The 15800-nt window shown below is 37.5% G+C and overlaps 1 protein-coding gene and 1 pseudogene across 6 annotated transcripts in view; one reads left to right on the top strand and one right to left on the bottom strand.

Moving 5' to 3' along the window:
- OSBPL8 (oxysterol binding protein like 8) overlaps positions 1 to 15800 on the bottom strand; it is a 170806-nt gene that overhangs the window by 138987 nt on the left and 16019 nt on the right. The gene's annotated exons all lie outside the window — the stretch shown is intronic.
- On the top strand, positions 5522 to 5615 carry LOC114489855 (annotated as a pseudogene).

Here is a 15800-nt window from a genome sequence, read left to right as displayed (position 1 = left end):
GCACCATGCACTGTTTTAGGAACTTAAGATTTAGTCAGAATAAGTGATCATTTTTGTTATCTTAAGGATATGTAAGGGGGAGTTACTGACCAGAAGGGGGCATGAGATTTCTAGAAATGTAATATAACTTGACTTGAGTGGTAGTGACCTGGGTATATACTTGTATGTAAACATTCATTGACCTGCACAATTATGATTTGTGCATTTTAGTATATGTAAGTTGTATATCCCCTTTTTTGTGAAAGCTCATTTGTGTTGCCTTTCATGGTTGCTAACTGTTCTTCTTTATATGAGTTCAATTTGAATTCAAAGAACCTTAAAACAAATTTCTGGCATAGCCAGAGTGCTACAGGTCTCACTGTGATGACAGATGTTTTAAATAACCCAAAAGGAGAAAAGAATTGAGAACTAATAGGCAAATACTAAATTAAATCATTGGGCTCTACTCATCAAGAGATAGCTCAAAAATATTAGCTGAATTTTTTCAATGCTTATTTTTGTTAGCCAGATAATTATGCTGCCAGATATGAACCTAACCATTTTTTCTATGTCAGAGTTTCTCAACAGTCATTGATGTACCAACAGCACAGTTTTCGCCATGCACTAGTAACAGTTACTTAATTTTTTTCTCACCTGTATCTTAATTAGCCTTATCCAATAAAAATCCATGAATTTACTGGTTTGGCCATTGATTGCATTTTTTCCTAATACACATAAAAACTGAAAATGTTCATCACTATAAAGGTGAAAGTCATCTCACATCACCATACTAAACATCGGGAGACCTAGCCACAACTGCTTCATTCCTTTGTCCACGTTCTCAAGACATTCACTTTCCATGTTCTCACATAGCAACATGAGATAATAAAGAATATTAGTAAACCTGAGTGGTGAAGATAGCAGCGTAGGTAAACACGTATCACCTCTTCACACAACCACATCAAAATTACAATTAAACTATAAAACAACCATTATTCAGGACAGCCAGAAATTGAGCTAAATGGAAATTCTAGAACCACAGAATTAAAGAAACTACACCAAGACTGGTTAAGAGAGGCAGACACATGGAATGGGTTGGACCTGTTCCCACTGTGGCGCATACAAATTGGGAGGGATATATTGAAGCAAGGGGTCCCAACCCCACACCAGACACCACAGCCCAGGGTTCCAGCACCAGGAAGATAATTCCTCATAACTTCTGGTTGTGAAAAACAGTGGATGTTGAGGCTCAGGAAACAGAAACTGCTGGATTCCCAGGCAGTTCCCCTTAAAGGGCCCACATATCAGCTCACTGGACTCACTCCCTCTGAGCTGCAGCACCGGAGACATATGGGGAGGAACTGAATTGACCAGCATCAGGGCAATAGCTGAAGGGCAGATTTCTTCACAGGCAGAAGTGCTGGCAGAGGCCACTGTTCCTTTATGAGCCCTACCCCCACAAAAGCTCAGAGCCACAGAGCCGGCAAGAGGGAGCCACATCTGAGACTCCACCAACCTGGCTCACATTTTTGCCCTACTCTGGTGTTTCTCTGAGGCTCCGCCCCACCCAACTTCGTACCCACCCAAGCTGTTTCAATGGCTTTTCCATACAAATAGTTTGTCTTGCTTCATGCTTCAGATATTTCTAAATTCTCTCAAACAAGCAGCAACTGGTGTCACGAAGCCCCATGCCCACTGCTGAGTGGCCCTAGGCCAGGCAGTAGCAGTAACTGGCCTTGGTTTACAGCTTGGCCTTGCTTGGGTGCCTCTAAGCCCAGCACAAGTAGCAGCCATCTGCAGATCACTTTATAGCTTATGCCGGGTGGCCCCAAATGGAACACAGCTGGTGGCTGACCTTGACCTTCACTTCCAGGAAGCCCCAGTGCCAGTGTACCTAATGGACAGCTTCAGACCACATTAAAGCACCACCACCCAACCACCTACATAAGTGACACACTCAGGTGCAAACTCAGCAAGCACCAGAGCCCTGTTGAAATAAGCCCCGCTCTATGGAGTGAGCCCCTACACAGCTGATCCTCCACAGTGGTTGGAGGTTGGTGGTCAGTTGTCATAGCCAGTCCTTGCAGCCAGCAGGCCTGGGAAAACACTTTCCACTGATGTGCCAATAGCAATCAAGGCTCAACTACAACAGGAGGGTGTACACAGCTGGACCCTGCAGGACACCTATTACATTAGGCCACTCTACCAAGCCTGGGCGATGTAGCAGCTTTATCTAACACATAAAAACAAAAACAGTGAGGCTGCCAAAACGCAGGGACAAAGGAACGCAGCTTAACGAAGGAACAGAACATAACTTCAGAAAAAGAACTAAGCAAAATGGGAACAAGCAATCTACTAGATGCAGAGTTCAGGACACTGGTTATACGGGTACTCAATGAATTCAGGGGAAGAGCAGATGAACTCAGAGAGAACTTCAAAAGAATAAAAAAGGACATGGAAACCATAAAAAAAACCCAGCCAGAAACGAAAAATATACTAACTAAAACAACTGTAGAACAATTTACAGGGAATCAACAGTAGAGTAGATGAAGCTGAGAATCAAAGCAACGATTTTTAGTGTAAGAAAGCAAAACACCTATTTACAACAGCAAGAAGAAAAAAAATTTAAAAAAAAAGAAAAGAAAATGAGGACAGTGTAAGGAACCTTTGGGACAACTTCAAGCATACCAACATTTGCATCATGGAGGTACCAGAAAGAGAAGAGAGAGAGCAAGAACTTGGAAACCAATTTGAAAAAAAGGATGAGAGAAAACTCCCCTAATTTGGTGAAGGCAAGAAACATACAAGTCCAAGAAATGCAGAGAGTTCCAAACAAAATGAACCCAAGAGGCCTACACCAAGACACATCATAATTAAAATTCCAAGGGTTAAACATAAAGAATCTTAAAAGCAGCAAGAGAAAAGCAGTTAGTTACTTACAAGGGAGTTCTCACAAGATTGTCAAGCTGATTTCTCAAAAGACACTTTGTAGGCTAGAAAGGAATGGCAAGAAATATTCAAAGCAAAAATAAAAAACAAGGACCCATAATACAATAAGAATATGACAAGTGATCTCTACCTCAATTATCATTTGGACTTAATATTGAAGTTGCTTCCTATGGAACCCCTGCTTCATATTATCTCACTATCAAATAGAAGATTTGTGGTCACAGGAATGATCAGTATAAAGATTTAAAAAATCTAAAAATATCTACTGGAAGAGCTGACTGGCAGTTCCATTTATCTGACTGATCTAATCATTTACTGCAGTCTTTATAAAGCAAATGTAGGAGCAGAATCAAAGCAATGACCAATGCTCCCAAGGACCTGGACCATAATCAACCTATACTAATAACTTAAAATGGGGAAGCTATTTACTAACCACCTCTACCTCATCACATATCTGGTTTCTAAAATTCGAAGTTATGTCCAGTGCAAAATTTAGAAATGTCTTTTTAAAAAGAAATGTGATTTCAATAAGAAGAAAAAATACAAGGTCTGTTCAGAAGTTATCCAGCCATGTAATAAGAAAAATAGAGACATTTATTGAAGAAGATACAAGATAAAAGAAACATTGTACACAGGACAATGACATCTCATTCCCCTTCAAAGTAAGCACTTTGGGACCTCACACAGTCTTCCCAATTACCATCAGCTGCCTCATTATATTTACCTGAATCTCATCGACAGTCTGAAATCTCTTCCCTTTCAAAGGTTCTTTTAGTTTTAGGAAAAGCCAGAAGTCACAGAGTGACAAATCTGAGCTGTAGTGGGCTGAGTCACCTGGGTGATTTCGTGTTTCATCAAAGAGCCTGCACGAGACATAATGCATGAGTGGGCGCACTGTCATGATGAAGATGCCAATCACCCGTTGCCCATAGCTGCAGCCTTCTGGGTTATCCAAACTTTTCACGGAGAAATGCTCAAGCTTAATGCAAAATTCGATGCAGATTTGTTGCTCTATTCGGTCATTTTTAATGTGACAGCCACACAGTACACATGCTCACTCAACAGCATCTACTGCCCTCAATGACTAGTAAAATTACCATTGTTCATGCATGTGCATTCCAGTACACTCTCCTTGGCTGCCAGGTTACATCAGTGTTGCACAAACCATTCTCATTATATTAACAATGGCTGGACTTTTTCCAGACAGACCTGGTGCTATGCATATATTTCTACTGTAGCCTAGGATTTATTATTCACTATAACAAGTGATTAAAGTGCAATACTCAGGATTCCTCAACATTTCTAGTATGTGAAATGTAAAGTAAAAAAGATACAAATTAAATAGAAAATAAAAACTTTGTCCAGGAAAGCACACTATTTAATTAGAAGAACCAAAAACACACATGAAAAAAATACTGATAAATTAAAATCAATAAATGAATACATGTTATATTTACCTTTTCTCTTATTATTCTTATTCTAAAGAATGGCAGTTTAAGAACAGGAAAATGAAAGCACCTGGGTGCTGTTTTGAAACCAAGAATTATATTCCTTAACCAGGATTTTTTACTTCCATTTACATATATAGTCGAAAACAAAATGAAATGCAATCTGTATCTAAAATTTTTCTTCAATTCAGTATGTTCCCACTAAGCACACACTATAGTTTTGGCAACTGCCAGTAGAGCTACTCAAATATTGATGCAAAAGACTGCTTTAGGCAAGACTAGGATGTTTCTGTTAAAGAGAGACAGAAAAAGGAGGAAAAAATATGACTTTAACATAAAAGTGTTTCAATTTCATTTCCTGTCAAGTTTTAGACTTGGTATTTAGACACTTAACTTCTGGTACACACTTTTGTTATTGCAGCTCCAATTTAGCTAACTTCTCAAACATCATACAGATGTACCATTGGAACCTAGAGTTGTTTACTAACAGTGATAGAAAGACAAAGGGAGAACATCAATTGCTAAGCCCTTCTAGCCAGCTGAAAGTACTTAGCATCTTCCTTAATACAAACAATATCTGTCCTAGAAAGTATAAGCCCTTGTTGAGGGCAACATCTTTGAACGGAGAAACAAAAACAAAAAGCAACAGCACAAACACAAGCAACCAGAGCAAGAGAATAAATAAAACAAAGATTTTTTTTTCTATTTTCAAAAAGATGTTGGGTTGGGGGATATACACTACCTCCAAAACATATTATAAGAATAGAGTAGGCCCTGGTCAGGTAGCTCAGTTGGTTAGGGCGCCTACCCGATTCACTAAGGTTGTAGGTTCAATACTGTCAGGGCACATCAAAAACCAACCAATGGATTCATAAAAAGTGGAACAAATTGATGTTTCTGTCTCTCTCTCCCCTCCATTTCCTGTCTCTCTAAATTAAAAAATAAAGTAAAGTAAAAGTGTGATATTGGCATGCCTCATATATATCAATGAAACAGAATACGCAGTCCAGAAATGGAACACACGTACACAGTCAATTAATTTGCAACAAAGGCACCAAGAAAACCCAATAGAACAGGCGCCAATGGAAAAGAATAAGATTTTCAATAAAAAAATGTATATTCATTTAAAAAAATCTTCAGGTGCTTGTCTCATATCAGCCAGGGACAAAGTAACTCCTTGTTTATTCTAGGTTGGCTTTTGGTCTGTGCCCATGCCTGGTTCATGCCTTGGACACATGGTGGGGCGGGGGGGGGACAAACCTTGACTCTAATGCTAAACACAAAAATTAACTCAAAATGATTCACAAACCTAAATACAAAAGCCAACACTTATAAAACTTTTAGAATAAAACATGAGAGAAAATCTTCACTAACTTATATTATATTTGGGATGGGCAAAAATTTCTTAGGCAACTAAAAACGCAAACCATGAAAGAAAAAACTGGTATGCTAGACTTCATAAAAATTAAAAGCTTCTCCTTTTTCAAAAGCAGATTTAAGAAAATGAAAACACAAGCCAAGTAGAAAATAGGCACAATACATATATCTAACAAAGAACTATGATCCAAAATGTCTAAAGAACTCTTAAAAGTTAACAATAAGAAAACAACATTTTTCAAATAGATAAAATATTTAAACAATTTGCCAAAAAATGATATAAATGACCAATAAACACATGAAAAAATGTTCAATACCACTGGTCATCAGTGTGATACATGTGAAAAACCACAAAGAGACACTACTGTATAACCAACTAAATGGCTAAAAGTATTTAAACTGACAATCTAAGTGTTGACAATGATGGGAAGCAGTTGAAATTCTCATGTATTGTTGGTGGGAATGTAAAACAGTACACCCACTCCTAGGTATTTACCCAAGAAAAATGGAAAATGTCCACTCAAAGAATTGTGCATGGATTTTTCATAACAGCTTTATTTGTAATAGCCAAAAACTAGAAACAAGTCAAATGTCTATTAATAGGTGAATGGACAAACTGTAGTACATTCATTCATAACAAAGGAACAATCTTTCCTTTTAGTTGCCAGATAAGAGTACATAGTCTAAACTTCCATTTAGATGAAATCTGAGAACAGAAAAAACAATATATAGTAGACATAATCCAGATCATTTGTTGCCTGGGGAAGAGTTGGGAATATATGGAAGGAGAAACATTAAGTGGAAAAGTACACAAGGGTTTTGGAGAGTAAGGGAAATGTTCTGTATCTTGATTGTGGCAGCAGTTACACGGGTATATTATCTTTGTCACATGCATCAAATTATATCTGAATAAAGTAGTTTTCCTTTATTTTTAAGTGACATTGGCAGGTTAAATGGTAGAGAGCAAAAAAGTGAAGACTACAGAAATAGTGAAACATAGAATGACATTGTAAAAGCAATTCTAGCACAGTTAAAACTAGGAATTATAATGATGAATGTATTTAATTCCATCTATAAAATGGTAATAATAACTCACAGGATAGCTGTAAAAATTAAATAAGATAGTTAACACAATACCTAGTACATTACAGAAACACAACTCTGGTTACCTGAATCTGCTGTATCTACCAATGTTAAGTGTTAAGGTAAAGCCAAGAAAGTAAGTAATAGATACGTGGACTAAACAATGAAAGAATTTCCAGAAAAAAATAATTTTAGATGCCAGTTTTAAAAGGAAATGGATGGAAAGGATGGGCAGTACCACAGGTGGAGGGAATGGTAATGTGCAGAAGAACAGAGACAGAAAGGAGCAAGCCATGTGCAAGAGATGGCAAAATTAGCATGCCTGTGGCAGCAAGTCTATATAAGGGAGTATGGAAAAAAGGTATCCTCCCATTTGATGAAAACATTCATTTAAATTTTACAGTAGGATCCAGAATAGTAACTTCATCCAGTTGGTGCTATGACACAAGATAAATACATTCAACTGTTTAAAGTAAGAAAAAAGAAGAAGTTCTGTTCTGTTGAAAAAATACAAATGCCTAACAATCATCTGCTTCAGTCTCTTGGAGGTTACCCATAGCTCTTTCTCTAAAGAAAAAATGATTATTAAAATATAATTATAGCTAAGCAACATATGGACTTGCTGTGCAGCTGTCACTGCACTCCTAAAATTATGAGTTTACATTTCCAGAATCTGAATTCTCTAAGTGATTGTTATTTTGAAAAACAAGACATAAAAAAAAATCTCCTCAGACAACTATCTAACTACAACAAGAATTGTCTCATAGCATGTTATTAAAAGGTATCAAAATGCTCAAACTGCATTTCAGGAGACCTAATGTGAGCAAGATCAGGATTCTTGAACATTTATAATTTTGAAGTATTTTTACATATATACATTTAAACATGTTAATAAAAGAATGTAGGATTACCATTCTTATGGCATTCAAACTAACTTAAATCTTTAGTAAGATTCTACATGTTTGGCAGACTGATTCCTCTCTCTCTCTCTCTATATATATATAGAGAGAGAGAGATATGTATATGTATATGTATACATATATCAGTATATGTGTATATATATACATACATACATGTATATGTATATGTATATATATTAGAACCGAAAAGTGTCATTTCGACATTTTCCAGTTTCTCTGGGAAGAGATAGCCAAGATAGCCAGTAATAACTTAAACTAATTTAGTTCCCAGAATGAGAGAAATGTAGAATGAGAATGCGATGCACAATGAAAGGCAAAATATTAAAGGGTAATAATACTGACCTTTAAACAGAATAGCAGCAATGTAGCTATGGTGAGGACAGCAAAGCTACGGGATTAAATTAACTCAAGTCTCTTATTAAGAAAGGATGTTATGTAGTAACAGCTAATAAACAAGGTTTTATCTGCTCCATCTAACCCCAGAGCAATATCCAGTTAGAGACTTTGGCTCAGAATAGGGCATGTGGAGACTAAAGAATAACCATATCTACTATTGCTTTCCTGGGCCCATATTATACATCATTGTAATAGCTGGAATGTTTATAAATACAAAAAATGGTTGATGTGTTATATCATTCAGAATCATAAGTAATTTTCCATTTAAAATTTTCTTTTCATGATGATATTATTTTATACTATGTAATACTTTTCACCCTAGCCAGGAGGCTCAGTTGATTGGAGCATCATCCTGTACACAGAAAGGCTCTGGGTCCCATTCCCAGTCAGGTAGCCAATTGATATTTCTCTCTCACATCTTACTATTTTCCTTTCCCTTTCTTTCTCTCTCTCTTTCCACCCACCCTTCCTCTCTCTCTAAAATCAATAAACATATCCTCAGGTAAGGATTATAAAAAATTCTTTTCAAAGCCTTTCCTATATATATGTATACACTAAAAAAGAAGTATCTATTTTAATAACTATAAATAAGAAAAAATTAGTAGATTAACAATAAAATACTAGTTAAGACCCACAACTGCTTTTTTGTTTGTTTTGTTGTTGTTGTTGAAAGGAGATCTTAGGAGGTTGATATCGCTAAAGATTATTTATTGTTTTTAAAATGAGGACTATAAATCTTTTTGTATCAAACATCTTCAAATGGCTAAAGAGATGACAAACAATGAGAGAAGTCCCTTTAAGTAGAGTTCAAAGGCTTTATTGCTATAAATTAGCTTATTTTATTTAGAGATGGGAAATTTGGCAGTAGCACACCCTATGTACTCAGATTACAGCTTAGACAAAGAGGTTCAACATTTAAAGGAATAATAAAGGTTCTTATTGAGACATCCTAAGAGCTAATACTGGATAAGTGGGAAGGGAAAAACCATCTTGAATCTCTTGCTGAGAATGTGAAGTATATTTTAGGCAATCTACCTTTGAACCATGCAAACCAAACATGGATGTATATAGAAAAAAAACCAAGAGAATAAGAAGCATAAATGGTAGGTACAAAACAGACAGGGGGAGTATAAGAAAAGGAGAAGCCAAAGAACTTACATGTATGATCCATGGACATGAACTAAGGGGGGTGAAATGTGGGTGGAAGAGGAGTACAAGGTGGAGGGGAATAAAGGGGAGAAAAAAATGGGACAACTGTAATAGCATAATCAATAAAATACACTTAAAAAAAACAAAAAAGAATACACATATATCAATAAAAAGTAAATTTAAATTAAAGCTGTCCCTGGATAAACTGTTAGAGTCATTAGTTTTCTCAATGATTCTTCTTTACATTTTTTTGTGTCTCTCTGTCATAATAAAGTCTTATTTTTTTAAAAAAAACTACATTTCTAGAAAAAGTTTAAGCAAAACATCAAATGAAGTGGGCAAAGAAATTTAAAATATATAAAGGTGACATGAAGCTATTGGAAAAATAGAAACTAAAGATTAGGAATAAGAAGAGTACATAAAATGTTAGTGGAAAAAGAACATTATGAAAAAGATGAAAACAACTAAAATTGGATAAAAATTAAAAGGAAATAAAATCAGCAACTTAGGACACTGAAAACTGGGAAACAAAAACAATCTTTAAAAAAAAAATAGGCAGTGAATTTTTTAGAGATTTATGTATTTTTTTAGAGAGAAGGGAAGGGAAGGAGAAAGAGAGGGAGAGAAACATCAATGTGTGGTTGCCCCTCACGTGCCCCCAACTGGGGACCTGGCCCACAACCTAGGCATGTGCCTGACGGGGAACTGAAGCAGCAACACTTTGGTTCGCAGACCCGTGCTCAATTCACTGAGCTACACCAGCCAGGGCCAAAAACAATCTTTCAATCAATGTAATATTATAACATAGCAAAGTTAATTCAAAAGCTGAATGCTTTTATTCAAAGATTCTTCAAACTGAGACTGCTTGGCCATTTCAAGTTTTCATGAAAACTTTACTTAGCAAAGAGTCTCAGGCTGGAAAGCCAAAGAGCAGAGAACATAGTTTCTGCCCTCATACCAATGGCTTCTATCCCTAATGCCCTTAGCTTTTCTAAGACACTTATGTGAGAAGATGATGAATTTTTTAAAGAATTCTTAACAAGAAGCATTTGTCTTACCTCCAATGAGCAGTCAATGAATACAACCACACATAGACCACCCACATCCCACAAGTGGTGTAAATTTTCAAACAAAAATCTTAATTGGCTCTAATAAAGCTTTTTTTCTGTCAGTGCTAACGTGAAAGCAGAAAGTAGACCTACTGAGTACACTAGTGATTCTTGTTTCTAACACACTTTTCCCCCCACTATTATGTTTTTAACCTAGCAAGAACTTATCCCTATAGGTGTTCACAGGTGGGTTAAGACATTCACATAAAATTCAAGGAAATGTATGCCCTTTGAAAACCTGGCATTCCTAAGTAAATGTTAGAGCTATTAAAATCTTCAAATGGGAGGACTTCCCATCAAAATGGAGGCGTAGGTAAACATGGCTGGCATCCTCACACAACCACAGTAAAAATTACAACTAGACTACAAAAAAAGTGCTACCTAGAATCATCAGAAAATCGAGTTGTATGGAAGTCTGACAACCAGGATTTAAAGAAGCTACATTCATCCAGAAGGGTAGGAGGGACAGAGAAGCCAAGAGACACAGACAAGCAGAGACTCGGAACAGGGGGTCCCACACCCATGTATAGGGGATAAAAATCAGGAGGGACACCTCCGGAAAGAGGGGTCTCAGATGCATCCCAGACCACCCAGCCCAGGGTTCCAGTGCCAAGAAGGTAAGTGCCTATAATTTCTGGCTGTAAAAACCAATGGGGGGGTGGGACAACAGAAGAAACTGAAGGATTTTCAGGAGACTCCTCTTAAAAGGCCTGCAAGGGACTTAGGACTTGTGCAGATTCACTCCCTTTGGGCTTCAGCATTCAGGCAACACCCAGAAGGCCACCAGTGGCATACTGGGAGAAGCTGAATTGTCTGGTATCAGGGTGAGTGCCAAGGAACAGCTTCCTCCTAGACAGAACTCCAGAGGCCTGGCAGTGGTCATTGTCCCATTTCTGAGCCCTCTCCCACACAGAGCAACAGAATGGCAACACTATGTCTAAGATTCCAACCTGGTTCACACAGGTTGCACCACCCTGGTGATTACCTAAGGCTCCCCCGCATCCAACTTACCAGTATGCTTTTCTACAAAGTCACACTGCAAAGGAAGTCAAAATCAGCTCTACCTAATACATACAAACACACAAAGGGAGGCTGCCAAAATGAGGAGACAAAGAAATATGTCCCAAATGAAAGAACAGAACAAAACTCCAGAAAAAGAACTAAACAAAAGGGAGATAAGCAATCTATCAGATGCAGAGTTCAAAACATTGGTTATTAGGATGCTCAAGGAACTGATTGCGTACTTCAACAGCATAAAAAAAACCCAGGGAAAAATGAAGGTTGTACTAAGTGAAATAAAGAGAAATTTACAGAGGACTTCCAGTGAAGATGGCAGCATAGGCAGACATGTCTTACCTCTTCACATAACAACATCAAAACTACAACTAAAATGTAGAACAACCATCACTCAGAACCACCAGAAATCGAGTTGAATGGAAGTCTGGTAACTACAGAATTAAAGAAACCACATCCATCTAGACTGAGCCAGCAAGGTTATGCCATATCTGAGACTACATCAACCTGGCTAACACTGTTTGACCTGCCTTGGAGATCCCCAGAGACTCCACCCCACTCAGGCTATGGACCCACACAAGCTGCTTTCCCATATGAATGTATGGTCTTGGCTCAGGCCTCACAACTTCCTAACTCCCATGAAATAAAAAATAGCTGGCCTCAGTAAGTCGCAGGCCCAGCACTAGCAGCAGCCAGCCTAGATTGACAGCTTGGCTTCTCATAGGTATCTTCAAGCCCAGCACAAGAAGCAGCCATCTCAGATTGTTATATAGCTCAGGCAGGGTGGCCCTGGGAAAAACCCAGGTGGGGCCTGACCTTGGCATGTACCACCTAGGAACCCCAGGGCCAGTGTACCCAGTAGACAGCTACAGACCACATCTGAGCACCACCACTCTGCCTTTGCATAGCTGATCCTCCATGGAGGATGGTGGCTGGTAGTCAGTGACCACACCCAGTCCTTGCAGCTGACTGGTCTGTGTAAATCCCTCCCATTTACCTGCCAGCAGCAACCAAGGCTCCACTACAAGAGGAGGGTGTAATCGGCTCACAAGAAGGGAGTACCCAGCTTGGGTGATAGGGAGGCTGTGCCATGGACCCTGCAGGACACCAGCTACACTAAGCCATACTACCAAGACACAGAGTCAAAGCAGTTCTACCTAATACATAAAAACAAACACAGGGAGGCTGCCCAAATGAGAAGACAAAGGAACATGGCCCAAATGAAAGAACAGTTCCAAACTCTAGATAAAGAACTAAACAAAATGGAGATAAGCAATCTATCAGGTATAGAGTTCAAAACACTGGTTTATCGGGATGCTCAAGGAACTTAGTGAAGACCTCATGAGCATACAAAAGATCCAGTCAGAAATGAAGAATACACTGCTTGAAAAAAAAAAAAAAGAACAATTTACAGTAGAGTAAATGAAGGCAAGAATCAAGTCAATGAAGTGGAACAAAAGGAAGCAAAAAACAACCAAGCAGAACATGAAGGAAAAAGAATCCAAAAACAACGAGGATAGTATAAACAGCCTGTGGGCAAGAGGTCCGACATTCACATCATAGCGGTGCCAGAATGAGAAGAAAAAGAGTAAGAAATTGGAAATCTATTTGAAAAGATAATGAAAAAAAAAGTTCCCTAATTTGGCAAAGGAAATGGACATGCAAGTCCAGGAAGCACAGAGAGTCCAAAACAAGATGGATGCAAAGAGGTCCACTCCAAGACACATCATAATTAAAATACCAAAGTTTAAAGATAAAGAGAGAATTTTAAAAGCAGCAAGAGGATTGCAGATACTTATGGGAAAAGGAATTCCCATAAGACTGTCAGCTGATCTCTCAAAAGAAACTTTGTAGGCTAGAAGGAACTGGTAAGTATTCAAAGTGATAAAAAGCAGGGACTTACAGCCAAGATTGCTCTACCCAGCAAAGATATCACTTAGAACGGAAGGGCAGATATAGAGCTTCCCAGACAAGATAATGCTGAAGGAGTTTCTCATCATCAAGCTATGATTACATGAAATGCTAAAGGGAATTATATAAGAAAAAGAAGATCAAAACTATGAACATTAAAATGGCAATAAATTCACAACTATCAACAATTTAAGCTGGAAAGCAAACTAAGCAAACAAGCAGAACTGAAACAATCATAGATATGGAGATCATTTGCAGGGTTATCAGTTTTTGAGGGGGGAAGGAGGAGAACGGGGAGGAAGGTGCAGGGATTAAGAAGTACAAATTGGTAGGCACATAATAGACACTGGGATGTTAACAACAGTGCAGGAAATGGAGACGCCAAAGAACTTACATGCATAAGCCACACACATGAACTAAGTGGGGCGGGGGGATTGCCAGAGGGAATGGGGGTAACTGGGTGGAGGGAGCAAAAGGAGAAAAAAATGGGACAATTGTAATAGCATAATCAATAAAATATATTTTAAAAAATAAAAATAATATCTTGGAAAGATAGCAAAAAAAAAAAAATCCAAATGAACCACTCACCATGTCTAAATTTTATAGATGAAGAAAGTAAACTCAGAGGGTACTGATAAATGGTAATTTTTTAAAAAGGAGGAGAAGGAGAAACAGAAGGAGAAGTAAACTTGGAGGTGTTAAGTAGCTTGTCCAATATCATGGAGCCAAAAGAGACCAAAACCCAAGTCTCTTAAGTTCCAGCCTAATAGTCTAAGAACAAAATATAAAGTCAATGGGAGAAATTATCAGGATTCAGCCTTTTAGATTTCAGATGTACTAATTAGTGAAAAAACTGCAAAACCACAATACGTATAATCCCAGTTCTGCTTTTTAAAAAACTATATGGTGGAGGGAGTGAAGGAGGAAGTGGGACAGAAGGGAGAGAGAGAAGGTAGGTAGGTAGATTCAGGGTTCTGAACGATTCATTTGTTTAACTAGAAATAGGAAACAAATCAAGTGTCAATAGCAAGAAAACAATTAACCACCAAAAAAATCCCAAAACACACACAACAAAATAAATACCTGGGCCTCTCCTTTCCTTATCCTCAGATGTACTGCAGCAGTGTCCTTAGGAAGTGTATCACACAGTCCAACTCTTAGAATAATTCTGGGAAAGGGGATGGATTTCAGGCCCAATAGAAATGGTATAACCTCTCACAGGAGGCCAGTGGAGAAAAGGGAGAATTTCAGCAACTGGGGTGTATTAGCAACAGAAAACTAACTTTGAGTTTCTGCAGCTGTTGTATTTTACAGTAAGTACAGGTTGATATAAAGGTCCCAATTTTATTTATGATATATTGCTACTTGTGACTACATAGATGGTTCTTGAGACTATCATGCAAAGTGAAACAAGTCAAAAGGAAAAGGACAAGAATCATATTATTTCACTCATACATGGGATATAAAACAGAAAGCAACAAATGAGCACACAACAGTATGGTGGTTACCAAAGGGGAAGGGGGTTGGGTTGGGAGAAGAATTAAGAGGGTAAACATGGTAAAAAATATGGTGACAAATGAGACTAAATTCTGTGTGGTGAAAACACAGTGCAATACACAGATGTTGTATTATAGAACTGTACACCTGAAACTTATATAATGTTATTACTCAATGTTGTCCCAATAAATTTAAATACATAAATAAATGGGGGAAAATCATTTTTTTCTTTAAAACATTTTTAGATAAGCAAATACATATATCACCCAGAAAAGAAAATGCATCTTAAAATGGCTTAGTCTCAATCTCCCTCTCTCCACCTCTCTTCCTGTCCCCATTCATGTCTGTGCACACACAGACACTCCCCAAAGACTTTAAGATGTAATTGGGGTTGATCTTGAAATTACCTTAATTTGTCTTCACATTAAATGTAGTCTTCCTTTTAGAATAGCGTAACATTAACATGTTAGAATAATTCTAACAATTGAGGTAATTAAAAAAGTAAATGTCTGATTATAAAATGCATTTAAAGACATTTTCCTTTAGATACATAATAATACAAAGTGAATTAATGTAATCAAAATGAATATTATAATTTAAGAATTATTTTTATATAAATGCATACTGCTAAGGCAGTTTTTAATCATGTTAAAAACAGCACTGTTGGTAGACTAAACATTCTCAACCCCCTTTTCATAAGTTTATTATCACACTATGACATTCTCTGCAAGATGGGTAAAGACAATGCTAAACTTGAGCTCATTCCTCTAGGTGAATTATGTATTTCAAAATCAATAGGTCCAAACAATGAGATTTTACTATACAGTTCTTGGTAGAATCGTATGCTGGTTAGCTGCCCCTCAAAGCTATTTTGATTTATCATAGTTATGAATATTAAATATTTGTAAATTATATTTCCTTCCCTCCTTTTCTCCCTATTTCCTTCTCAACCCAGTGAAAGCTGGTGT

The sequence above is a fragment of the Phyllostomus discolor genome, chromosome 2 (genome assembly GCF_004126475.2).
Source record: "Phyllostomus discolor isolate MPI-MPIP mPhyDis1 chromosome 2, mPhyDis1.pri.v3, whole genome shotgun sequence".
Taxonomy (NCBI): Eukaryota; Metazoa; Chordata; class Mammalia; order Chiroptera; family Phyllostomidae; genus Phyllostomus; species Phyllostomus discolor.
Note: the sequence above shows the minus strand (reverse complement) of the source record. Positions and strands in the feature narration are given on the sequence as shown.